This window comes from Ranitomeya variabilis, chromosome 3 (assembly GCF_051348905.1).
Source record: "Ranitomeya variabilis isolate aRanVar5 chromosome 3, aRanVar5.hap1, whole genome shotgun sequence".
NCBI lineage: Eukaryota > Metazoa > Chordata > Amphibia > Anura > Dendrobatidae > Ranitomeya > Ranitomeya variabilis.
Window position 1 is genome coordinate 434,247,015 of NC_135234.1, and position 27,402 is coordinate 434,274,416.

The following is a 27,402-nucleotide window of genomic DNA, read 5'->3' on the forward strand; positions in this document are numbered from 1 at the left end:
CAGGAGAAGGCTCAGCGTTTTGCCAACCGCCGCCACGGTGTGGGTCCCCGACTTCGTGTTGGGGATTTTGTATGGCTGTCTTCTCGATTTGTTCCTATGAAGGTCTCCTCTCCTAAATTTAAGCCTCGCTTCATCGGTCCTTACAAGATATTGGAAATCCTTAATCCTGTGTCCTTTCGCTTGGATCTTCCGGTGTCGTTTGCCATTCACAACGTGTTCCATAGGTCTTTGTTGCGGCGGTACGTTGTACCTGTGGTTCCTTCTGTTGAGCCTCCTGCTCCGGTGTTGGTTGAGGGCGAGTTGGAGTACGTGGTGGTGAAGATCTTGGATTCTCGTCTCTCCAGGCGGAGGCTTCAGTATCTGGTCAAGTGGAAGGGCTATGGTCAGGAGGATAATTCCTGAGTGGTTGCCTCTGATGTGCATGCGGCCGACTTAGTTCGTGCCTTTCACGCTGCTCATCCTGATCGCCCTGGTGGTCCTGGTGAGGGTTCAGTGACCCCTCCTTAAAGGGGGGGTACTGTTGTGAATTAGACTTTTTTGGCTCCCTCTTGTGGTCACTGGTGATTTGACTCTGGGATTGTCTTTCCTCAGTTTGGCACCCACCTGGGTCATTAGTCCAGGGGTGTTGCTATATAAGCTTCCTGGATTCTCAGTCCAGTGCCTGGCATCGTTGTAATCAGATCCTTTCTGTTTGCTCCTGTCTGCTGGTCTTGGTTCTTGCAAAATTAAGCTAAGTCCTGCTTCCTTGTTTTTTGGTTATTTGTATTGCTCGTATTTTCTGTCCAGCTTGTACTAAATGTGATTCCTGATTTTGCTGGAAGCTCTAGGGGGCTGGTATTCTCCCCCCGGGCCGTTAGACGGTTCGGGGGTTCTTGAATATCCAGCGTGGAAATTTTGATAGGGTTTTTGCTGACTGTATAAGTCATCTTACTATATTCTGCTATTAGTCAGTGGGCCTCTCTTTGCTAAATATCTAGTTCATTCTTACGTTTGTCTTTTCTCCTTACCTCACCGTTATTATTTGTGGGGGGCTTGTATCCAACTTTTGGGGTCTTTTCTCTGGAGGCAAGAAAGGTCTATCTTTTCCCTTCTAGGGTTAGTTAGTTCTCCGGCTGGCGCGAGACGTCTAGAACCAACGTAGGCACGTTCCCCGGCTGCTGCTATTTGTGGTGCTAGGATTAGATATACGGTTAGCCCAGTTACCACTGCCCTATGAGCTGGTTTTTTATGTTTGCAGACTTGGTATGTACTTTTGAGACCCTCTGCCATTGGGGTCATAACAGTAGCCGGCAACGTGTCCTGCAAACACCACGCAGACACAACAGATATTAAGCTGCCTCCAGAGCAGGCTTCGGCCTACATTCTGCTCCTCCTGCTGTCCCTGGGCTCTAACACCGCCAGTTGGTGCTCGGAAATGCTGGCTGCACAGAGAAAAACACCTGCCACTGTCAGTGGGGTTCAGTAACGCCAGCTGTTCCCCTGCTGTGTAGCCAGCAACGTGTCCTTCAAATGCCATGCAGACACAACAGACAATAAGCTGCCTCCAGTGCAGGCTTCGGCCTACACTCTGCTCCCCCCTTGGTTCCAACACCGCTAGTTGGCGCTCTAGGAAGACAATCTTGAATAGGTCCCCCTGGTTCCCGTACCGTCAGCTGATTCCAGGCAGAGCCTTTGGCTTAGGTGCCTCCTTCTGGGTATCCGAGTTCCACCAGCATCAGGTGGTCCTTGGTAGTGCTTTCTGGCACGGGTACCTCCTGCTTAGTAACCGGGTTCCAGTAACATCAGCTGGTCCTCGGTAGTTCCATTGGCTCTTGTACTTTTGGCTACCCATCCGGGTTCCAGTACCCTCAGCTGGTTCTCGGCAGTGTCTTTTGCTCTTGTACCTTCTGCTCCCCATCCTGGTTCCAGTGCCGTCAGCTGGTTCCAGGCAGAGCCTTTGGCTTAGGTGCCTCCTTCTGGGTATCTGAGTTCCACCAACGTCAGGTGGTCCTTGGTAGTGCTTTCTGGCATGGGTACCTCCTGCTTAGTAACCGGGTTCCAGTAACATCAGCTGGTCCTCGGTAGTTCCATTGGCTCTTGTACCTTCGGCTACCCATCCGGGTTCCAGTACCGTCAGCTGGTTCTCGGCAGTGTTTTTTGCTCTTGTACTTTCTGCTCCCCATCCTGGTTCCAGTACAGTCAGCTGGTTCTGGGCAGAGCCTATGGCTTAGGTGCCTCCTTCTGGGTATCCGAGTTCCACCAGCATCAGGTGGTCCTTGGTAGTGCTTTCTGGCACGGGTACCTCCTGCTTAGTAACCGGGTTCCAGTAACGTCAGCTGGTCCTCGGTAGTTCCATTGGCTCTTGGACCTTTGGGTAACCATCTGAGTTCCAGTTCCATCAGCTGGTTATTGGCATTTTCTCAGCCTCCTTGTACCTTCTGCTACATTTCCAAGTTCAAGACCCTAAAGACGACGACCCGGAAGACCGAGAAGCAGAAGAAGAAGAGGCTGCAGAACAAAAAGCGGAAGAACATTAAGCATAAGACTAAACATCAGAGCAAAAGATATTATCTAAATTATAAGCAGAAGAAGACTAAGCAGTGTATGGGGGTGAGTCCGTTCCTCCTCGTGGTTCCCCTGGAAAAAGCCTGCTGCTGCAGGCCTAACTGAACGCGGACAAATCCTGTTGTAACTCTTTTGTGACTGGCAGAACGGAAGGTGTAATCTTCAAACTGTTATAGATATCAACTACAGGAATGTCTGTCACAAATAAGAATATGATGAAGAAGTAGAATATTAAGAAGAATAATAGTTTAATAAAAAGAATATGAAGAATGTAACAAAAAAATAATAGGTAGAAGATGAAGAAGATGAATAAGGTGAAGAAGAAGTTGATGTCAAAGATGCTGCTGCTGAGGATGATGAAGAAGAAAGTGTGGGAGAAGTAAAAAAGAAAGTGAAGGGCATGGAAGTAGTGAAACATCAATATCTGACAAAATAAAAAAAATCTTAACATAGTCAATATCTTTGTAACTCCAAACGTCTTAAAAAAAAATTAAAATTCCTGCTATTCTATTTGATTGGGCTAAACCTATATGCCTTTAATGTCTCCACCACCTCCCCCAATACATCCTACATTATTCTTAGTTGTTTTCCTTCATGTAGAATGAACCTACAAGGAAAGAAAGGGTTTATTTTAATTCCGATATTTTGGTCCCATTGACTTACATTGGTATCGGGTATCGGTATCGGCGATAGCCGATATTTTTTGAATATCGGCCGATCCAATCCGATACCGATACTTTCCGATATCAGAAGGTATCGCTCATGGAGCAGCCCCCAGACGCAGGGCAGCGGGGTACTCGATACCGGGTCTCTCAGTTCTGGGAATGTCACGGTGGCCCGACCCGGTCCGTGGCCCTCTTAAGGGGCGCCCAATAAAAGGAGTAGGAGGTAGTGTAGGTTGCAGTAAATGACAAGTACACAGGGTTGCAGTCTCTTTACCTCTTTACTGAAGGCTTCGGCATCCGCAATCCAGAGCACTGCTAACAGGGCTCTCTGAGACCGGCCGGTCCGAAGGCACATCCAGAGTTCCCTTTGCAGGTGGAAATCAGTAGCCTACCTACTAGCGCCTGGGTGTTGTAGTACTTCCCTGCTGAGCACCACGAGATAGTCCTCACAACTGTCGTGTATGTTTTTGTTCTTTCTCTCCGTCCCCCAGATGATATGGATAGGACGCACCCGTATGACAGGGTAGGCCTGGAGTTATTTTATAGGGACCCTAGAGACGCCCCTCTCCCACAATTGCCTCCGTTGTCTTCATTAGGTGTAAAAGGTGAGACAGCCAACCTAAAGTTAACTTCCCTGCCGTAGTTCAAAGTAATGCGTAGAGTCTATTACTTCCTAGGCGTTCCGGCCGCTGGCTACACGCCTCAAAAGGATGTTGCCGATCTCGGGGCACGACTCCTTCTGGTTCTGTCTCCTTGTGCTGTGATCCCGTTTCTCACTTCTCCACAATATACTTCGCTTCGTGTCCTTTCTTAGGAGACTGCCACTATAAGGTACAGGCACGGCACCGTAACGATCTGTCTGTGTTGGCCTGCCAGTGGTGGGATCCTGACAGCAGCCTCTCTCTCGAACTCTCCCCAACTGCTTTCTCCCCCACTTCCTATCCAACCCCCAGTTTTACCCATGTGTGAGGAGTGGCCTAGTGGATAGGACCTTTTGCTCCCCCTGGTGGCCGGAGTGTGAAGTCTAATGTGTGACTGTGATACCTGGCAAGGTGAACTCTTTTAGAGCAATCAGACATAACATCACTCCCCTTGGTGGAAGAGCGACGTTACTGCAATGACCAGACTCTGGGGCGCTGCACTCCCCCCCCATTAAATCCAGTACTCCCAGACTGGGAAAAGAAGAACAACAATACATGTTAGTAAAAGACATACAACATTTTTGAAATGCTATGAACAAGTAAATGCTATAAACAAGTAAATATAACAGTGCTTCCCTTTATGGGAGGTGAGGACACTTGAACATTGCGAAAGTCTTGGTCATGCACAGTTCATGACTCCCAGTTTAGTGGGTGTATCTTTGAAACAGCAGGGATCCCGGGTAAACAAAGGGATCCCTTTTGAAAGCTTTGGAGCAATTCACTGTCCATTACTCCATTGTCCATTTTTAAACCTGTAACAAAGATATTTACACAAACATTTTCAACAAAATAGCAGCTATCGTTAATATTTCCATATCGTTATATTTGTAGCGAAGTGGAGTTTGATTCTTGGTGCTACGTGTAGACCTCCGCAGTGCAGGGGTTGCTATTGGCCTAACAGGGCCCGCTGTGCTTGCTATCGCTTGTGTAGTGCACTGTCTTCTAGCTACACTTCTAGCGACTCTGGGTAGCACTGGCATGCTGGAGCTCTCAGGGCTACTGCTACTAATGGTGGGCATGGCAGATTCACTGATAGCAGTGGGAGGACTTGCCGGTTCAACTGTTGGCATGGCATCCTCTGGTGGGGTCTGCTGTGATTTCGGGTCCGGATGATCTGGCACCACATTTAGTTCTGGCGGTTTCAGTTGACAAAACGTTAAGACAGGTACCACGATGGCCTGATTTATTTGAGTCCAAGACTGGGGAAAATCGCCGAGAACAGTGTGTATCATCTTCTCCTCTTCTACAGGTGGAGAGGTCCCTGGATCTGTTTCCCTCTCTCTCAACTTGTCAGGTCATATTTTAAGGTGGTCTCTGGATATTGCCGTTGAGGTTTCCCCTCCATCTTTGCTGATGAGACAGACCTTCGTATTGTCAAAATCGGATGGCAGGATGGTATACGGTTCCGCTTCCCATTGGTCGTCAAGCTTGTGTAATCTCCTCTTCCGTTTGAGTACTTGCTCACCGGGTGACAAGGTAATCGCAGGAGCATGCTGGTTGTAGTCCCTTTCTTGTTTTTGTCTGGCTTGGGCTAGACTTCTTTTCACGCATTCCTGTATTTGGGGGTACCTTTGCTGCCTTTCTGTATCCCAATCTGCATCTGGCAAGGTATCTTCAGGGGTTAGGACCCCCATGTCCAGATCAACAGGTAACTTGCTAGATCTTCCTCGCATCAAGTACGCTGGAGTGCAGTTGGTGGAGTTCACTGGGATGTGGTTGCTCATGTCTACCAAGTCAGGCAACTTTGTTGGCCACAAGTTCCGTTCCTCCACAGGCAAGGTCTTCAGTAAGTCGATCACCACTTGGTTCATCTTCTCACACATCCCGTTGGTTTGTGGATGGTGCGGTGTAGTCCTGATCTTCTTACACCCGTACAGATTGCAGATCTCCTGGAACACTTCCGCTTCTAATGCTGGCCCCTGATTGGTAAGTACATTCTCCGGGTACCCATGTGGTCTACAGAAGTACTGCTGGAAGGTTTTGGTGGCCGTCCTGGCGGTTAGATCTTTGACAGGCACGACTACCAGGAATCTAGAGTAGTGATCCACGATGGTAAGAGCGTAGATTGTTATGATCCTTAGTGGCTGAGAATCACAGAATGAACTAGCTAAGTAACTGAACATAGAACGAGCTCTAGGGAGGTGGTAACTGGACTGACCGCAAAACCTGATCCTAACCAAACACACTGAAGGTAGCCGGTGAACGTGCCTAAATTCCTGGACGTCTCGACGCAGCCTGAGAAACTTGCTACCCCTATAGAGAAAGTAAGACCTCACTTGCCTCAGAGAAATGACCCCAAAGATATAGGAAGCCCCCAACAAATATTAACGGTGAGGTAAGGGGAAAATACAAAACGTAGAAATGAAAACAGATTCAGCAAATGAGGCCCACTAATACTAGATAGCAGAAGACAGGCAGGGAACTGTGCGGTCAGTAAAAAACCCTATACAAAATATCCACGCCGAGAATTCAAGAACCCCCACACCAACTAACGGTGTGAGGGGAGAAACTCAGCCCCCCCAGAGCTACCAGCAAGCAAGGAAATCACATATTAGCAAGCTGGACAAGGACAAGTAAATAACCAATAAACATATTGAACACTGATGAGCAAAAAATAACCAAACAGAAAACTTAGCTTCTCTTGAAGAGACTGATAGCGAAGGAATTCAGGAGATATCAAAATAGCACTGAATACATCGACAGCAGGCAAACACTGAAAGTCCAGGTGAGCTAAATAGGAAACCAGCTAACAGATAACGAGACAGCTGATCCTGTCTCAGACCTGCAGAATGACACAAAGAGCCACCAGAGGGAGCCCAAAGACAGCACTCACACAGTACCACTTGTGACCACAAGAGGGAGCCCAAAAACAGAGTTCACAACAGTACCCCCCCCTTGAGGAGGGGTCACCGAACCCTCATCAAAACCCCCAGGGCGATCAGGATGAGCCGCGTGGAAGGCATGAACCAAATCGGCCGCATGAACATCAGAGGCGACAACCCAGGAATTATCCTCCTGACCATAGCCCTTCCACTTAACCAAATACTGAAGCCTCCGTCTAGAAATACGAGAATCCAAGATCTTCTCCACCACGTACTCCAATTCGCCCTCAACCAGCACCGGGGCAGGGGGCTCAACAGAAGGAACCACAGGCACCACATACCTCCGCAACAAAGACCTATGGAACACGTTATGAATGGCAAACGACGCTGGGAGGTCCAAACCAAATGACACCGGGTTAAGGATTTCCAAAATCTTATAAGGACCGATGAAGCGAGGCTTGAATTTAGGAGAGGAGACCTTCATAGGAACATACCGAGAAGACAGCCATACCAAATCCCCAACATGAAGTCGGGGACCCACACCGCGACGGCGGTTGGCAAAGCGCTGAGCCTTCTCCTGTGACAACTTCAAATTGTCCACCACATGGTTCCAAATCTGCTGCAACCTATCCACCACAGAATCCACCCCAGGACAGTCAGAAGGTTCAACCTGACCCAAGGAAAAACGAGGATGAAAACCAGAATTGCAGAAAAAAGGCGAAACCAAAGTAGCAGAACTAGCCCGATTATTAAGGGCAAACTCGGCCAATGGCAAAAAAGTCACCCAATCATCCTGATCAGCAGAAACAAAACATCTTAAATAAGTTTCCAAGGTCTGATTAGTTCGCTCGGTTTGGCCATTCCTCTGAGGATGGAAGGCCGACGAAAAAGACAAATCAATGCCCATCTTAGCACAAAAGATCCGCCAAAATCTGGACACAAACTGGGATCCTCTGTCAGACACAATATTTTCAGGGATGCCGTGCAAGCGAACCACATTCTGAAAAAATAGAGGAACCAAATAGGAGGAGGAAGGCAACTTAGGCAAGGGCACCAAATGGACCATTTTGGAAAAACGATCACACACCACCCAGATGACCGACATTCTCTGAGAGACTGGAAGATCCGAAATAAAATCCATGGAAATGTGCGTCCAAGGCCTCTTCGGGACAGGCAAAGGCAAAAGCAAACCGCTGGCATGAGAACAGCAAGGCTTAGCCCGAGCACAAATCCCACAAGACTGAACAAAGGAACGCACATCCCGCGACAAGGAAGGCCACCAAAAGGACCTAGCCACCAAATCTCTGGTACCAAAAATCCCAGGATGGCCTGCCAACACCGAAGAATGAACCTCGGAAATAACTCTGCTCGTCCATCTATCTGGGACAAACAGTCTCTCTGGTGGGCAACGGTCAGGTCTATCCGCCTGAAATTTCTGCAGCACTCGTCGCAAATCTGGGGAAATGGCAGACAAAATCACTCCCTCTCTGAGGATACCAGCCGGCTCTGAAACTCCCGGAGAGTCAGGCACAAAACTCCTAGAAAGAGCATCAGCCTTCACGTTCTTCGAACCAGGCAGGTATGAGACCACGAAATCGAAACGGGAGAAAAACAATGACCAACGAGCCTGTCTAGGATTCAGCCGCTTGGCAGACTCGAGATAAATCAGATTTTTGTGATCAGTCAAGACCACCACACGATGCTTAGCTCCCTCGAGCCAATGTCGCCACTCCTCAAATGCCCATTTCATAGCCAACAACTCCCGATTACCAACATCATAATTCCGCTCGGCAGGCGAAAACTTTCTTGAAAAGAAAGCACAAGGTTTCATCACCGAGCAATCAGAGCTTCTCTGTGACAAAACAGCCCCTGCTCCAATCTCAGAAGCATCAACCTCGACCTGAAAAGGAAGAGAGACATCAGGCTGACACAAAACTGGAGCCGAAGAAAACCGGCGCTTCAGCTCCCGAAAGGCTTCCACGGCCGCAGGAGACCAATTAGTCACATCAGAACCCTTCTTGGTCAAATCCGTCAAGGGTTTAACCACGCCAGAAAAATTAGCAATGAAGCGACGGTAAAAATTAGCAAAACCCAAGAACTTCTGAAGACTCTTAACAGATGTAGGCTGAGTCCAGTCATGAATAGCCTGGACCTTGACTGGGTCCATCTCAATAGTAGAAGGAGAAAAAATAAAACCCAAAAAGGAAACCTTCTGTACTCCGAAGAGACATTTTGAGCCCTTCACAAATAAGGCATTAGCACGCAGGACCTGAAATACCATCCTGACCTGCTTCACATGGGACTCCCAGTCCTCAGAAAAGACCAAAATGTCATCCAGATACACAATCATAAATTTATCCAGATATTCTTAAAATTCAGAAACCTAGATCTATCTCCAGAAAACAACTCAGGAATAGGTACTTTTGGCTCAGACATAGGACTGTGAACAACAAAATCCTGAATGCTTTGCACCCTTGCAGCAAGATGATCCACACTAGAAGTCAGACTCTGAATATCCATGTCTGCAGCTGAACTCAAAGCCACCCAGAGATTAAGGGGATGAGAGAAGCTGGACAGACTGCAGCAAAGGGAGAGGAAAAAAAAAAATTGTACTCAGGACTTCTCTTATCCCACTTCTGCGATGCATTAAACACTTTTTGGCCTGCTGTACTGTTATGATCCTTAGTGGCTGAGAATCACAGAATGAACTAGCTAAGTAACTGAACATAGAACGAGCTCTAGGGAGGTGGTAACTGGACTGACCGCAAAACCTGATCCTAACCAAACACACTGAAGGTAGCCGGTGAACGTGCCTAAATTCCTGGACGTCTCAACGCAGCCTGAGAAACTTGCTACCCCTATAGAGAAAGTAAGACCTCACTTGCCTCAGAGAAATGACCCCAAAGATATAGGAAGCCCCCAACAAATATTAACGGTGAGGTAAGGGGAAAATACAAAACGTAGAAATGAAAACAGATTCAGCAAATGAGGCCCACTAATACTAGATAGCAGAAGACAGGCAGGGAACTGTGCGGTCAGTAAAAAACCCTATACAAAATATCCACGCCAAGATTTCAAGAACCCCCACACCAACTAACGGTGTGAGGGGAGAAACTCAGCCCCCCAGAGCTACCAGCAAGCAAGGAAATCACATATTAGCAAGCTGGACAAGGACAAGTAAATAACCAAGAAACATATTGAACACTGATGAGCAAAAAATAACCAAACAGAAAACTTAGCTTCTCTTGAAGAGACTGATAGTGAAGGAATTCAGGAGAGATCAAAATAGCACTGAATACATCGACAGCAGGCAAACACTGAAAGTCCAGGTGAGCTAAATAGGAAACCAGCTAACAGATAACGAGACAGCTGATCCTGTCTCAGACCTGCAGAATGACACAAAGAGCCACCAGAGGGAACCCAAAGACAGCACTCACACAGTACCACTTGTGACCACAAGACGGAGCCCAAAAACAGAGTTCACAACAGTAGATATAGCCTGACCGGCTAGGTGTTAGCTTCACATGATCTAGCGCGACCAGATCGAGCGGCCGTTTGGTGATGATAGGCTGCAAGGGAGCCCGCTGGCTGTCACTATCCTTCCTGCGTAGGCTACATGGGCCACACTCTCGACACCACTTCTCGATGGCTTTCTTCATGCCGATCTAGTAGAACCTCCCACGGAGTAGCCTCTCCAACTTCCTCCATCCGAAGTGTCCTGCCCCATCGTGGTACGCTCCCAGAACCATTGGCACATCTTGCCTTGGGACCACTATCTGCCATACCAATTCATCAGTGTGTGGGTCGATGCTTCTACGGCACAGCTTACCATCGTGAATAAACAGTTTGCCTCTCCCCTTCCACAGCTGTTGTGTCTCTTGTGGATCATCTGGGCCAGGATGCAAACCTGCCTGCATCAGAAGCTCTTTCACCTGATGGACCGCGGGGTCACCTTCCTGGGTCTCTGCCCATCCGTGATGGGGCAGGGGATTCAGCGTGGCATCCTGCTTATTCTTGCGCCTGTTCTCCACATGATGGGAACACTGGGTGGCCTTGGGGCGATGGAAAGCGGGCAGCTCTACCTCTTCAAGTGCCTCCGGGTCTTCCCCCGTTTCTGGCAAGTTGGGCATCTGGGACAATGCATCGGCATTCGCATTCTTGTGCCCTGCCCAGTACTTGATGGTAAAGTCATAATTGGACAGCCGGGCCATCCACCGCTGTTCCAAGGCACCGAGCTCTGCTGTGTCCAAATGCGTTAGTGGATTATTATCCTTGAAGACGGTGAATTTTGCTGAGGCCAGGTAGTGCTTGAACCTCTCCGTCACTGCCCAAACGATGGCGAGGAATTCCAGCTTAAAGGAACTGTAGTTGTCAGGGTTCCTTTCAGTGGGACGAAGTTTCCTGCTGGCATAAGCGATTACCCTCTCCTTGCCTTTCTGGACCTGGGACAACACGGCTCCCAGCCCCACATTGCTGGCATCCGTATACAGCACAAACGGTTGGTCATATTCAGGGTAGGCCAGTACCTCTTCTCCCGTCAGCGCCAACTTTAAGCAAGTGAACGATCTTTCCAGTCCATCATTCCAATCAAATGGGGTATTCTTACCCTTGGTTTTTTTGGATTGGCCCACCAACAGGTCTTGCAATGGCGCGGCCATCTTGGTGAAGTCCTTGATAAACCTCCTGTAGTAGCCTACCAACCCAAGGAACTGCCGGATTTCATGGAGGTTGCCGGGCTTCGGCCAGTCTTTGATCACAGTGACCTTGTCAGGGTCTGGGGCCACCCCTTCGACACTCACTACATGGCCCAGGTACTGCACCTTTGGTTTTAGCAGATGGCATTTGGACGGTTTTACCTTTAGGCCAAAGTTGGACAGGGCTTCGAACACCTCGGCCAGGTGCTTCAGATGGTCCTCATAAGTCTTGGAGAAGACGATGACGTCGTCCAGGTATAGCAACACGGTTTCAAAGTTCTTGTGCCCTAGACAGCACTCCATCATCCTCTGGAGCGTTCCCGGGGCATTGCACAATCCGAAGGGCATGTAGTTGAATTCGCAGAGACCCATCGGCGTCGTGAAGGCCGTCTTTTTCTTGTCTGCCTCTGCCACGGGAACCTGCCAGTACCCACTGGTAAGATCCAAAGTAGAGAAGTAGTTAGCAGATTTTAAAGCAGCCAAGGACTCCTCTATCCTGGGCAGTGGGTAAGCATCCTTATGTGTAATGTGATTTAGCTGCCTATAATCAACACACATCCTCATTGTGCCATCTTTCTTCCTAACGAGGACTAATGGAGCTGCCCAGGGGCTACAACTGTCTCTCACTACCCCAGCTGTTATGATCCCAATGGCAGAGGATCTCTGATATTCCGGCAAGATAGCAAAAATATAAATACTGCTCTAGGGAGGTGGAAACTGGGCTAACCGCATACCTGATCCTGACACAAACAACTAAAAGTAGCCGGTGAACGTGCCTACGTTGGTTCTAGACGTCTCGAGCCAGCCGGAGAACTGACTACCCCTAGAGGGAAAAAATAAGACCTCGCTTTCCTCCAGAGAAATTGAACCCCAAAGATATAGAAAACCCCCAACAAATAATAACGGTGAGGCAAGAGGAAAACACAAACGTAGAGATGAACTAGATTCAGCAAAGTGAGGCCCAATAGTCTAGATAGCAGAAAATAGATAGTGGACTATGCGGTTAGCAGAAAACCCTACAAAACATCCACGCTGAACATTCAAGAACCCCCACACCGACTGACGGTGTGGAGGGAGAATATCAGCCCCCTAGAGCTTCCAGCGAGTCAAAAAACAAATGTAAAGCAAGCTGGACAAAAACACTGAATAATGCAAACGATCCAAATTGTACAAAACAGACTTAGCTTTTCTTGCATGAGGCAGACTGAAAGGAATCCGGAGGAGACCAAATAGGTCTGGATACAACGATGCCAGGCAAGAGACTGAGTCCAGAGGAGACTCAAATAGGAAACACCCGCTGCTTAACGACACAGCTGGAGCTCAGGCCTGCAACAAGACATACCTAACACAATACCGTTAGTGACCACCAGAGGGAGCCCAGAAACACAGTTCACAACACCCAGCCTCCTTCATCTCTCGCAACATGTCTTTGGCACACTGATAATGAGCTGGGGGTACAGGACGGTATCTCTCTTTTATGGGTGGATGATCTCCTGTGGGGATATGGTGTTGAATCCCTTTTACCTGCTTTTACCTGAGGGAGCCCAGAAACACAGTTCACAACAGTACCCCCCCCCCTTGAGGAGGGGTCACCGAACCCTCACCAAGACCCCCAGGGCGATCAGGATGAGCAGCGTGAAAGGCATGAACCAAATCAGCCGCATGAACATCAGAGGCGACAACCCAGGAATTATCCTCCTGACCATAGCCTTTCCACTTAACTAAATATTGGAGTTTCCGTCTAGAGATACGAGAATCCAGAATCTTCTCCACCACGTACTCCAACTCGCCCTCAACCAAAACCGGGGCAGGAGGCTCAACAGCAGGAACCATAGGCACCACGTACCGCCGCAACAAGGACCTATGGAACACATTATGAATAGCAAAAGACGCTGGAAGGTCCAAGCGAAAAGACACCGGGTTAAGGATTTCCAAAATCTTAAAAGGACCGATAAAGCGAGGCTTGAACATAGGAGAGGAGACTTTCAAAGGAACATGCCGAGAAGACAACCAAACCAAATCCCCAACACGAAGTCGGGGACCCACACCGCGGCGGCGGTTGGCAAACCGCTGGGCCTTGTCTTGTGACAATTTCAAATTGTCCACCACATGGTTCCAAATCCGCTGCAACCTATCCACCACAGAATCAACCCCAGGACAGTCAGAAGGTTCAACCTGACCTGAGGAGAAACGAGGATGAAAACCAGAGTTGCAGAAAAAGGGTGAAACCAAGGTGGCAGAACTAGCCCGATTATTAAGGGCAAACTCGGCCAGTGGCAAAAAGGTAACCCAGTCGTCCTGATCAGCAGAAACAAAACATCTCAAATAAGTCTCTAACGTCTGATTAGTTCGCTCGGTCTGGCCATTAGTCTAAGGATGAAAAGCCGACGAAAAAGACAAATCAATACCCATCTTAGCACAAAAGGATCGCCAGAATCTGGACACAAACTGGGATCCTCTGTCAGATACAATATTCTCAGGGATGCCATGCAAACGAACCACATTCTGAAAGAACAAAGGAACCAAATCAGAGGAGGAAGGCAACTTAGGCAAGGGCACCAAATGGACCATTTTAGAAAAACGATCGCACACCACCCAGATGACAGACATCTTCCGAGACACCGGAAGATCCGAAATGAAATCCATGGAAATGTGCGTCCAAGGCCTCTTTGGGATAGGCAAGGGCAAAAGCAACCCGCTGGCACGAGAACAGCAAGGCTTAGCCCGAGCACAAATCCCACAGGACTGCACAAAAGAACGCACATCCCGCGACAAGGAAGGCCACCAAAAGGACCTGGCCACCAAATCTCTGGTACCAAAAATCCCAGGATGTCCCGCCAACACCGAAGAATGAACCTCAGAAATAACTCTGTTGGTCCATCCATCAGGGACAAACAATCTCTCTGGTGGAAAACGATCAGGCCTATCAGCCTGAAATTTTTGCAGCCCTCATCGCAAATCTGGGGAAATGGCAGACAAAATTACTCCCTCTCTGAGAATACCAGCCGGCTCAGAGACTCCCGGAGAATCAGGCACAAAACTCCTAGAAAATGCATCAGCCTTCACGTTCTTCGAACCAGGCAGGTACGAGACCACAAAGTCAAAACGGGAGAAAAACAACGACCAACGGGCCTGTCTAGGATTCAGGCGCTTGGCAGACTCGAGGTAAATCAGATTTTTATGATCAGTCAAGACCACCACACGATGACTAGCTCCCTCGAGCCAATGTCGCCACTCCTCAAATGCCCACCTCATGGCCAACAACTCCCGATTACCAACATCGTAGTTCCGCTCAGCAGGCGAAAATTTCCTTGAAAAGAAGGCGCATGGCTTCATCACGGAGCCATCAGAACTTTTTTGCGACAAAACAGCCCCTGCACCAATTTCAGAAGCATCAACTTCAACCTGGAAGGGAAGAGAGACATCCGGCTGGCACAAGACTGGCGCTGAAGTAAACCGACGCTTCAGCTCCCGAAAGGCCTCCACGGCCGCAGGAGACCAATTCGCAACATCAGAACCCTTCTTGGTCATATCCGTCAAAGTTTAACCACGCTGGAGAAATTAGCGATAAAACGACGGTAAAAATTAGCAAAGCCCAAGAACTTCTGCAGGCTCTTAACAGACGTGGGCTGAGTCCAGTCATGAATGGCACGGACCTTAACTGGGTCCATCTCCACAGTAGAAGGGGAAAAAATGAAACCCAAAAAAGAAACCTTCTGTACCCCAAAGATACATTTTGAGCCCTTCACAAATAGAGCATTCTCCCGCAAAACCTGAAACACCATCCTGACCTGGTTCACATGGGACTCCCAATCATCAGAAAAAACCAAAATATCATCCAGATAAATAATCATAAATTTATCCAGATGTTTCCGGAATATGTCATGCATGAAGGACTGAAACACAGAAGGAGCATTAGATAATCCGAAAGGCATCACCAGGTACTCAAAATGACCCTCAGGCGTATTAAATGCCGTTTTCCATTCATCTCCCTGCTTTATGCGCACAAGGTTATACGCACCACGAAGATCTATCTTGGTGAACCAACTGGATCCCTTAATCCGAGCAAACAAATCAGACAACAATGGCAAAGGATACTGAAATTTAACAGTGATCTTATTCAGAAGACGATAATCAATACAAGGTCTCAGAGACCCGTCTTTCTTGCCCACAAAAAAGAATCCTGCACCAAGTGGGGAGGAGGAGGGGCGAATATGTCCCTTCTCCAAAGACTCCTTTATATAACTCCGCATCGCGGCATGCTCTGGCACAGATAAATTAAACAGTCGTCCCTTAGGAAACTTACTACCAGGAATCAAATCTATAGCACAATCACAGTCCCTATGAGGAGGAAGGGCACTGGACCTGGCCTCATTAAATACATCCTGAAAGTCTGACAAAAACTCAGGGATCTCAGAAGGAGTAGAAGAAGCAATAGACACCAATGCCATGAATCCCCTGACACCCCCAACTAGACACAGTCATAGCTTTCCAATCTAAAACTGGATTATGGGCCTGTAACCATGGCAGACCCAAAACGACAACATCATGCATTTTATGCAGTACCAGAAAACGAATCACCTCCTGATGTACAGGAGTCATGCACATGGTCACCTGCGTCCAATACTGAGGTTTATTCTCTGCCAATGGCGTAGAATCAATTCCTCTAAGAGGAATAGGATTTTCCAAAGGCTCCAGGACAAAACCGCAGCGCTTGGCAAACGAAAAATCCATCAGACTTAAAGCAGCACCAGAATCCACAAAAGCCATAACTGAGTAAGAAGATAATGAACAAATTAAAGTCACAGACAAAATAAACTTAGGCTGAAAAGTACCAATGGCGATTAACTTTTTTTTCTTTAAACGTTTAGAGCATGCTGAGATAACATGTGTTGAATCACCACAGTAGAAACACAACCCATTTTGACGTTTATGATTTTGTCGCTCGGCTCTGGTCAGAATTCTGTCACATTGCATAGAATCAGGTGACCGTTCAGACAGCACCGCCAAAGGATTATCAGATTTGCGCTCCCGCAAACGTCGATCAATTTGAATGGCTAGAGCCATTGAATCATTTAGACCTGTAGGGATAGGAAACCCCACCATCACATCTTTAATGGCTTCAGAAAGACCATTTCTGAAATTTGCGGCCAGTGCACACTCATTCCATTGAGTAAGCACGGACCATTTCCGAAATTTTTGGCAATATACCTCAGCTTCGTCCTGACCCTAAGAGATAACCAGCAACATTTTTTCAGCCTGATTTTCAAGATTAGGCTCCTCATAAAGCAAACCAAGTGCCAGAAAAAACGCATCAACATTCACCAATGCAGGATCTCCTGGCGCCAGAGAGAAGGCCCAATACTGAGGGTCGCCGCGCAAGAAGGAAATAACAATCTTAACTTGCTGAGCGGAATCATCAGAGGAACGAGGTTTCAGAGACAGAAACAATTTACAATTATTCCTAAAATTCAGGAATTTAGATCTATCTCCAAAAAACGGCTCAGGAATAGGTATTTTTGGTTCAGACATAGGGCTATGGATAACAAAATCCTGAATGCTTTGCACCCTAGCAGCAAGCTGATCCACACTAGAAGTCAGAGTCTGGACATTCATATCTGCAGCAGAGTTTCAGCCACTCAGAGAAAAAGGGGATAAAAGAAGCTAGGCAAACTGCAGCAAAAAAAAAAAAAAATCAGAACTTCTTTTTAATCCCGCTTCTGCGATGCATTAAACATTTTCTTTTGGCCTGGCATTCTGTTATGATTCCAATGGCAGAGGATCTCTGATATTCTGGCAAGATAGCAAAAATATAAATACTGCTCTAGGGAGGTGGAAACTGGGCTAACCGCATACCTGATCCTGACACAAACAACTAAAAGTAGCCGGTGAACGTGCCTACGTTGGTTCTAGACGTCTCGAGCCAGCCGGAGAACTGACTACCCCTAGAGGGAAAAAATAAGACCTCGCTTGCCTCCAGAGAAATTGAACCCCAAAGATATAGAAAGCCCCCAACAAATAATAACGGTGAGGCAAGAGGAAAACACAAACGTAGAGATGAACTAGATTCAGCAAAGTGAGGCCCAATAGTCTAGATAGCAGAAAATAGATAGTGGACTATGCGGTTAGCAGAAAACCCTACAAAACATCCACGCTGAACATTCAAGAACCCCCACACCGACTGACGGTGTGGAGGGAGAATATCAGCCCCCTAGAGCTTCCAGCTAGTCAAAAAACAAATGTAAAGCAAGCTGGACAAAAACACTGAATAATGCAAACGATCCAAATTGTACAAAACAGACTTAGCTTTTCTTGCATGAGGCAGACTGAAAGGAATCCGGAGGAGACCAAATAGGTCTGGATACAACGATGCCAGGCAAGAGACTGAGTCCAGAGGAGACTCAAATAGGAAACACCCGCTGCTTAACGACACAGCTGGAGCTCAGGCCTGCAACAAGACATACCTAACACAATACCGTTAGTGACCACCAGAGGGAGCCCAGAAACACAGTTCACAACACCCAGCCTCCTTCATCTCTCGCAACATGTCTTTGGCACACTGATAATGAGCTGGGGGTACAGGACGGTATCTCTCTTTTATGGGTGGATGATCTCCTGTGGGGATATGGTGTTGAATCCCTTTTACCTGCTCGAAATCTAGGGGGTGCTTGCTGAATACCCGCTCGTACTCATGAACCACCCTGTAGGCCCCCTGTTTCTGGTGAGATGGGGTAGAGTCAGTGCCCACGTGCAATTCCCGACACCAATCTTTCAGTTGCCCTGCAGAGCCGTCGTTCTCCGCCGGATTGGACGGGACCAAGGGTCCGGGTGCCTGTATCACACTATTATTAACAGTAAACAGTTTGGCAAGTGTGGCATATTTAGTTAGGTGGACTTCTTCCTCCCCACAGTTAAGAACACTTACTGGCACCCTCCCCTTGCGGACGTCGACCACCCCTCTGGCTGTCAGGAGGGTAGGCCTATTATCTGAATATACAGGTTCTACCAGGGCCTGGTAGTCATTACCCCTGAGGCCTATGGCTGCCCGACACCATATTAACATTTCACTCCTGGGGGGTATCGCAATGGGGTTTGAATCACTCACTGTGACACGGCCAATTTCACCACCAGTCAGCTCCACCTGCTGTCTCTGCATCAGAGCTCTGATTTCTTTCTGCAGGGCACGTTGTTCACTGTAACCAGCTGTTTCTGCTACCTGCTGTAACAAGACAATAACCTCTGCAAGACAATTTTCTATGACATTAGTGCCAATGGTCATCATGGGATTACATTCACGTCGGTCAATATCAACAATGACAATCCCATGGGCCTCCAATTCTACCCGCCCCACTTTAATGGTGACCTCTTTATATCCCACTTGTGGCAATGGCTGACCATTACTGGCTATTATGGTGAAATCATCATCGGGGCCACGAGTAATGTCGTTGTCCTCCCAATAACGTTTATAAAGGATGTAAGGCATAGTCGTCAACTGAGAACCAGTATCCAGCAAAGCGTTCATGGGGATACCGTCGATCACGATGGGAAGAACTGGTCGCCCTCCAATATATTTGGCTCTCCAATTTTGCGGGCCTGATCGTCCTACTTCTGGGGTTGGCCCTCTGCCCCAGGGGTTGCTCGTTTAAATGACAGTACCTTGCAAGGTGGCCCACCTGGTGGCAGCGGCGGCAGATAGGTCGTCCATCCCGATGAAAGCGATCGTCATCCCTGCCTCTGGTCAGCGGGATCCTCCTTTGTTGCTGCCAGGGGACATCCTCTAGTCTGGAAGCCAGCTGGATCTTCTCCTTGGGGGCCTCATGTAGGGACTGTATGGTCTGGGCTGGGGCAGCAATGCTCTTGGTCAGCTCCGGCATCTGGAGGCGTAGTCCTGCAGGGGAATAGTCTTCCAGGATCTGGGCATCAGCCTCAGCAGAAACTGGAGCATCTGTCGCCACCTCCTGGTGGTACGTGAGAGCTTGACACCTGGGAAGTACTGCACGGCTGGGCTGTCGCTCCTGTAGCGCCTGGATGGCTTTATATTTGAATTGTGCGAAAGTCAGGTATGGATTCTGCATGTCCAGGAAGTGCAGTTGGGCCCTTTGGTGACTGCACAGGAGCCCCTCGACGAACTGCTCTTTCAGGAGTTTATCCTCATCTTGCATGCTGTTTGGGTCATTCTGCTTGATGGCCCGCAGTGCCTCCTGGAGATTAAGGGCATAGTCCTGTAAGCTATCCTGTGGCCTCTGCTTGCACCCATAGAACGTCAATTTAATTTCTGTGGCAGTGCGGATGTCAAAGGTGGCCTTAAGCTTTGCAAAGACCTGCTGCTCAGTTCTCTTATCCGCGGCGGGCCAGGATTTCACTTCTCTCAGAGCAGCTCCAAAGAGTTGGCCTGTTATATGAACTTTCTGAGGTTCTGTCAGGGGATAAAACTCAAGCAGGCTGCAGATCCCCTCTTTAAAGTCGGTTAATGTATGTGATTCTCCAGAGTATCTTGGGAGCCAGGCTGCTCCAGGTAGGTACGGCATGGAGAAGGGCATTATGGCTGCTGTGGCCGCGGCAGTATCCGGCTGGCTGCTGGGGGCGGCAAGTTTTGCGGAACCCGGCGGTGGTACAAGGCCTGCGGCTGCGCCTACTGCAGGGCCCAGAGGTGCCTCTGGGTCTGCAGCTGCGACCGCCGCCTCCTCTCCTCCTGAATCAGATATGGCCGCTCTTCCCCTCTGCTAACCTGGTGGAAGTCGGGGTTCCTCTTCCGGAATCAGCACCTCACCGCGTCTTCTTGCTCCACGCTCTTTTCGGCCGGCTCCACACACGAAGCTATGGCTCCTCCCCTCGTGCCCCACACGGCGCGGCAATGGCTGATTTTGGCGGCAAGTAGCAATACACAGTCTTTGCAATAAATCACGGTTCAAGCACAATTCAATCACAGTTTCAAGGCACACATGACCTGATTCCTCAGGCTTAAGTAGATCTTGTTCGTGACGCCAAGTTGGAGCGGCCCCCAGACGCAGGGCAGCAGCATACTCGGTACCGGGTCTCTCGGTTCTGAGAATGTCACGGTGGCCCGACCCGGTCCGTGGCCCTGCTAAGGGGCGCCCAATAAAAGGAGTAGGTGGTAGTGTAGGTTGCAGTAAATGACAAGGACACAGGGTTGCAGTCTCTTTAACTCTTTACTGAAGGCTTTGGCATCCGCAATCCAGAGCACTGCTAACAGGGCTGGCTGAGACTGGCCGGTCCGAAGGCACATCCAGAGTTCCCTTTGCAGGTGGAAATCAGTAGCCTACCTACTAGTGCCTTGGTGTTGTAGTACTTCCCTGCTGAGCACCACGGGATAGTCCTCACAACTGTCGTGTATGTTTCTGTTCTTTCTCTCTGTCCCCCAGATGATATGGATAGGACGCACCTGTATGACGGGGTAGGCCTGGAGTTATTTTATAGGGACCCTAGAGACGCCCCTCTCCCACAATTGCCTCCATTGTCTTCATTAGGTGTAAAAGGTGAGACAGCCAACCTAAAGTTAACTGCCCTGCCGTAGTTCAAAGTAATGCGTAGAGTCTATTACTTCCTCGGCATTCCGGCCGCCGGCTACACGCCTCAGAAGGATGTTGCCGATCTCGGGGCATGACTCCTTCTGGTTCTGTCTCCTTGTGCTGTGATCCCGTTTCTCACTTCTCCACAATATACTTCGCTTCATGTCCTTTCTTAGGAGACTGCTGCTATAAGGTACAGGCACGGCTCCGTAGCGATCTGTCTGTGTTAGGCCACTGTCAGGATCCCACCCCTGACAGGCCCTATCTCGAACTCTCCCCAACTGCTTTCTCCCCCACTTCCTATCCAACCCCCAGTTTTACCCATGTGTGAGGAGTGGCCTAGTGGATAGGACCTTTTGCTCCCCCTGGTGGCTGGAGTGTGAAGTGTAATGTGTGACTGTGATACCTGGCAAGGTGAACTCTTTTAGTGCAATCAGATGTACCATCACTCCCCCTGGTGGAAGAGCGACGTTACTGCAACGACCAGACTCTGGGGCGCTTCACTCAACACTACCGAACACACGTTGTCTGTCAAATTTGCAAAAAAAACTCAGTAGAGGCAAAAATTGCAATAATTTGATGGCAGAGTGAGGGATGCTTCTATCCATATGGACGTGACCCGGAGGACAGTCTGCACTTCAATTGGGTGAGATCCACAATGTTTTTTCCTTTACCATTCACTTTATTGCACTGTGATACTTCACTTATTTAGTCCTAGTAGCACTAATCAGATACATTAGCTAACATTGTTACCTAAGGATGGGAATTTTTTTTGTGGTTTGCAGTATCTAGGTAGTAGTAGTATGTGTTAGGTTTGGATTTGGGCTCTTGCTGCTCTGATGAATTTTTAAGTTATGATTTAAATAAAAGTTAATTTTTAATGGTATCCTCTAGGCTCCCAGCTAAGAAGGCTTACACCACTCCCTTAACCACCAGGTCTTCATTAAAATTTAAATTCCAAGCTGTAAATGCTATCCCAGACCCTGATACCTCATGCATGGCCCATGGCTGACTGCTGCTTTGACATTTGCAAATTTATACTGTGAGTCAATTGATGCAACATGTCATGGTGTCTGCCCCTAATTATAGTTGTTTGGGAAGCTTTTTGTCACCCCTTAAGTTGTTGTCTATGCGTTTAGTTTTGCCTGAATCCAATGCTGTTCGGGTACGTTTGGCAAACTGTTTGTCAAATGGTGGACCGTTTGTCAAATCCAAACCTAACCGAGCCTTGAAAAGTTCACTCATCTCTAATTCAAGCCTACAAGGTCCGATGTGAAAAAGTGATTGCATCCCGACCTCTTCTCGTTAAAACATAAATGAACTGTGGTTTAACACATCTTTGGGAAACTGAGTTCAAATTCCATGGCCAGTAGCAGACCAGTTTACTGCCACACCTGTTCTCAATCAAGAAATCACTGAAATAGAACCTGCCTGACAAAGTGAAGTAGATCAACACATTCTCAAAAACTAGACATCATGCCACAATCCAAAAAAAATCTGGAATAAATGAGAACCAAAGTATTTGAGATCTGTCAGTCTGGAAAAGGTTATAAAGCCATTTCTCAAGCCTTGGAACTCCAGCAAACCGCAGTGAGAGCCATTATCTACAAATGGCGATAACATGGAACAGCGAACCTCCAGAGAAGTGGCCGGTAGGCCAATATTACCCCGAAAGCTCAGCAATAACTCACCCAAATGGTCACAAAAGATTCCACAACAACATCTAAAGAACTGGAGGCCTCACTTGCGTCAGTAAAGGTCAGTGTTCATGACTTCACCATAAGAAAAACACAAGGAAAAAACGGCCTGCATCACAGAGTTCCAAGACGACAACCACTGCTGAGCAATAACAACATAAATGCTTGTCTCGGTTTGGCAAGAAAACATCACTTTTGAGAGAATACTCTATGGACTTTCGAGACAAAAGTTAAATTTTTGGAAGCTGTATGTCCCATTACATTTGGCATAGAAGTAGCACAGCATTTAAGAAAAGGAATATCATACCAACAGTAAAATATGGTGGTGGTAATGTGATGATCTGGGGCTGTTTTGCTGTTTCAGGACCTGGAAGGCTTCGTTTGATAAATGGAACCATGAACTCTGCTGTCTATCAAAATATTCTGAAGGAAAATATCCTGCCATCTGTATGTGACTGAAGTGCACTTAGGTTATGCAGCAGGACAATGATTCAAAACACACAAGCAAGTCCACTTCTGAATGGCTTAAGAAAAACAAATTTAAGACTTTTTAGTCACCTAGTAAATGTCCTGACCTAAATCCGTCTGAGATGCTGTGGCATGGCATTAAAAAGGCAGTTCATGATCAGTGGGTCAAAATTCCTACAGAGCGTTGTAAAAGACTCATTGCCAGTTATAGCAAATGCCTGATTGCAGTTATTATTATTTATTATTATAGCACTATTTATTCCATGGCACTTTACATGTGAGGAGGGGTATACATAATAAAAACAAGTACAATAATCTTGAACAATACAAGTCACAACTGGTACAGGAGGAGAAAGGACCCTGCCCGCGAGGGCTGCCAATCTACAAGGAATGGGTGAGGATACAGTAGGTGAGTATAGAGCTGGTCATGCAGTGGTTTGGTTGATCGGTGGTTACTGCAGGTTGTAAGCTTGTTGGAAGAGGTGGGTCTTCAGGTTCTTTTTGAAGGTTTTGATGGTAGGTGAGAGTCTGATATGTTGTGGTAGAGAGTTCCAGAGTAGGGGTGATGCGCAAGAGAAATCTTGTATGAGATTGTGTGAAGAGGAGATAAGAGGGGAGTAGAGAAGGAGATCTTGTGAGGGAGGATTAGAGGTTGCGTGCAGGAAAGTCCCGGGAGACGAGGTCACAGATGTATGGAGGAGACAGGTTGTGGATGGCTTTGTATGTCATGGTTAGGCTTTTGTTCTGGAGTCTCTGGGTAATGGGGAGCCAGTGAAGGGATTGACAGAGGGGAGAGGCCGGGGAATAGCGGGGGGACAGATGTATTAGTCGGGCAGCTGAGTTTAGAATAGATTTGAGGGGTGCAAGAGTGTTAGAGGGGAGGCCACAGAGCAGGAAGTTACAGTAGTCGAGGCAGGAGATGATGAGGGCATGGACTAGGGTTTTTGCAGATTCTTGGTTTAGGAATGTACGGATCCGTGAAATAGTTTTGAGTTGAAGAAGGCAGGAAGTGGAAAGGGCTTGGATATGTGGTTTGAAGGAGAGATCAGTGTCAAGGATTAGCCCGAGACAGCGAGCTTGTGGGACTGGGGAGAGTGGTCAGTCGTTTACTGTAATGGATAGGTTCGTTGGGGGGTCTGTTGTGAATTTGCTTTTTGCTCCCTCTAGTGGTTACTAGTTTTTTGACTTTGGTTTTTCTGTCATTCCTTTTATCCGCACCTGGGTCGTTAGTTAGGGGTGTTGCTATATAAGCTCCCTGGACCTTCAGTTCAATGCCTGGCAACGTAGTTATCAGAGCTAGTCTGCTGTGCTCTTGTCTACTGATCCTGGTTCCAGTTATATCAGCTAAGTCTGCCTTTTGCTTTTTGCTATTTGTTTTGGTTTTGTATTTTTGTCCAGCTTGTTCCAAATCTATATCCTGACCTTTGCTGGAAGCTCTAGGGGGCTGGTGTTCTCCCCCCGGACCGTTAGACGGTTCGGGGGTTCTTGAATTTCCAGTGTGGATTTTGATAGGGTTTTTGTTGACCATATAAGTTACCTTTCTTTATTCTGCTATCAGTAAGCGGGCCTCTCTGTGCTAAACCTGGTTCATTTCTGTGTTTGTCATTTCCTCTTACCTCACCGTCATTATTTGTGGGGGGCTTCTATCCAGCTTTGGGGTCCCCTTCTCTGGAGGCAAGAAAGGTCTTTGTTTTCCTCTACTAGGGGTAGCTAGATTCTCCGGCTGGCGCGTGTCATCTAGAATCAACGTAGGAATGATCCCCGGCTACTTCTAGTGTTGGCGTTAGGAGTAGATATATGGTCAACCCAGTTACCACTGCCCTATGAGCTGGATTTTTGTATTCTGCAGACTTCCACGTTCCTCTGAGACCCTCGCCATTGGGGTCATAACAGTTTGCCAGGCCAGTATTAAATGTTTAATGCATTGCAGAAGAGGGATTATAAGAAAGAAGATTCTGAGGTTTTTTTTTTCTCCTTCCCCTTTACCTCAGAGTGGCTATGCTTGCTGCAGACATGAATGTCCAGACCTTGATTACAAGTGTGGACCAGCTGGCTACTCGTGTGCAGGGCATACAAGACTATGTTATCAGAAATCCTAGGTCAGAACCTAAAATACCGATTCCTGAACTGTTTTCCGGAGACAGGTTTAAGTTTAGGAATTTCGTGAATGATTGTAAATTGTTTTTGTCCCTGAGACCCTGTTCATCAGGAGATTCTGCTCAGCAAGTAAAAATTGTTATTTCGTTCTTACGGGGCGACCCTCAGGATTGGGCTTTTTCGCTGGCGCCAGGAGATCCGGCATTGGCTGATCTTGATGCGTTTTTTCTGGCGCTCGGTTTACTTTATGAGGAACCCAATCTTGAGATTCAGGCAGAAAAGGCCTTGCTGTCTATGTCTCAGGGGCAGGACGAGGCTGAAGTGTATTGCCAAAAATTTCGGAAATGGTCCGTGCTGACACATTGGAACGAGTGTGCACTGGCCGCTAATTTTAGAAATGGCCTTTCTGAAGCCATTAAGAATGTTATGGTGGGTTTTCCCATTCCCACAGGTCTGAATGATACTATGGCACTGGCTATTCAAATTGACCGGCGGTTGCGGGAGCGCAAAACCGCAAATTCTCTCATGGTGTTGTCTGAACAGACACCTAATTCGGTGCAATGTGATAGAAAAACCGCAAATTCCCTCATGGTGTTGTCTGAACAGACACCTGATTTAATGCAATGTGATAGAATCCTGACTAGAAATGAGCGGAAAATTCATAGACGCCGGAATGGCTTGTGCTACTACTGTGGTGATTCTACACATGTTATCTCAGCATGCTCTAAACGTATAGCTAAGGTTGTTAGTCCTGTCACCGTTGGTAATTTGCAACCTAAATTTATTCTGTCTGTAACTTTGATTTGCTCACTGTCATCTTATCCTGTCATGGCGTTTGTAGATTCAGGTGCTGCCCTGAGTCTCATGGATCTCTCATTTGCTAAGCGCTGTGGATTTACTCTTGAACCATTAGAAAATCCTATTCCTCTTAGGGGTATTGATGCTACACCATTGGCAGCAAATAAACCGCAGTATTGGACTCAGGTTACCATGTGCATGACTCCTGAACACCGCGAGGTGATACGTTTCCTGGTTTTACATAAAATGCATGATTTGGTCGTTTTAGGGCTGCCATGGTTACAGACCCATAATCCAGTCCTGGACTGGAAGGCTATGTCAGTCTCAAGTTGGGGCTGTCGTGGTATTCATGAGGATTCCCTGCCTGTGTCTATTGCTTCTTCTACGCCTTCGGAAGTTCCGGAGTATTTGTCTGATTATCAGGATGTCTTCAGTGAGTCTGAGTCCAGTGCACTGCCTCCTCATAGGGACTGTGACTGTGCTATAGATTTGATCCCAGGCAGTAAATTTCCTAAGGGAAGACTGTTTAATCTGTCGGTACCTGAACATACCGCTATGCGTTCATATATCAAGGAGTCTCTGGAAAAAGGACATATTCGTCCGTCTTCTTCCCCTCTTGGTGCGGGATTCTTTTTTGTGGCAAAAAAGGACGGATCTTTGAGACCTTGTATTGATTATCGGCTTTTAAATAAGATCACTGTCAAATTTCAGTATCCTTTACCGCTGTTGTCTGACTTGTTTGCCCGGATTAAGGGTGCCAAGTGGTTCACCAAGATAGACCTTCGTGGTGCGTACAACCTTGTGCGCATTAAGCAAGGTGATGAATGGAAAACCGCATTCAATACGCCCGAAGGTCATTTTGAGTACTTGGTGATGCCTTTTGGGCTCTCCAATGCGCCTTCAGTTTTTCAGTCCTTTATGCATGACATTTTCCGGAAGTATCTGGATAAATTTTTGATTGTTTATCTGGATGATATTTTGGTTTTTTCTGATAATTGGGATTCGCATGTGGAGCAGGTCAGGTTGGTCTTTAAAATTTTGCGTGAAAATTCTTTGTTTGTCAAGGGCTCAAAGTGTCTCTTTGGTGTACAGAAGGTTCCCTTTTTGGGGTTCATTTTTTCCCCTTCTGCTGTGGAGATGGACCCAGTCAAGGTCCGAGCTATTCTTGATTGGACTCAGCCCTCGTCAGTTAAGAGTCTTCAGAAGTTCTTGGGCTTCGCTAACTTCTACCGTCGTTTTATCGCTAATTTTTCTAGCATTGTGAAACCTTTGACGGATATGACCAAGAAGGGCTCCGATGTAGCTAACTGGGCTCCTGCTGCCGTGGAGGCTTTCCAGGAGTTGAAACGCCGGTTTACTTCGGCGCCTGTTTTGTGCCAGCCTGAC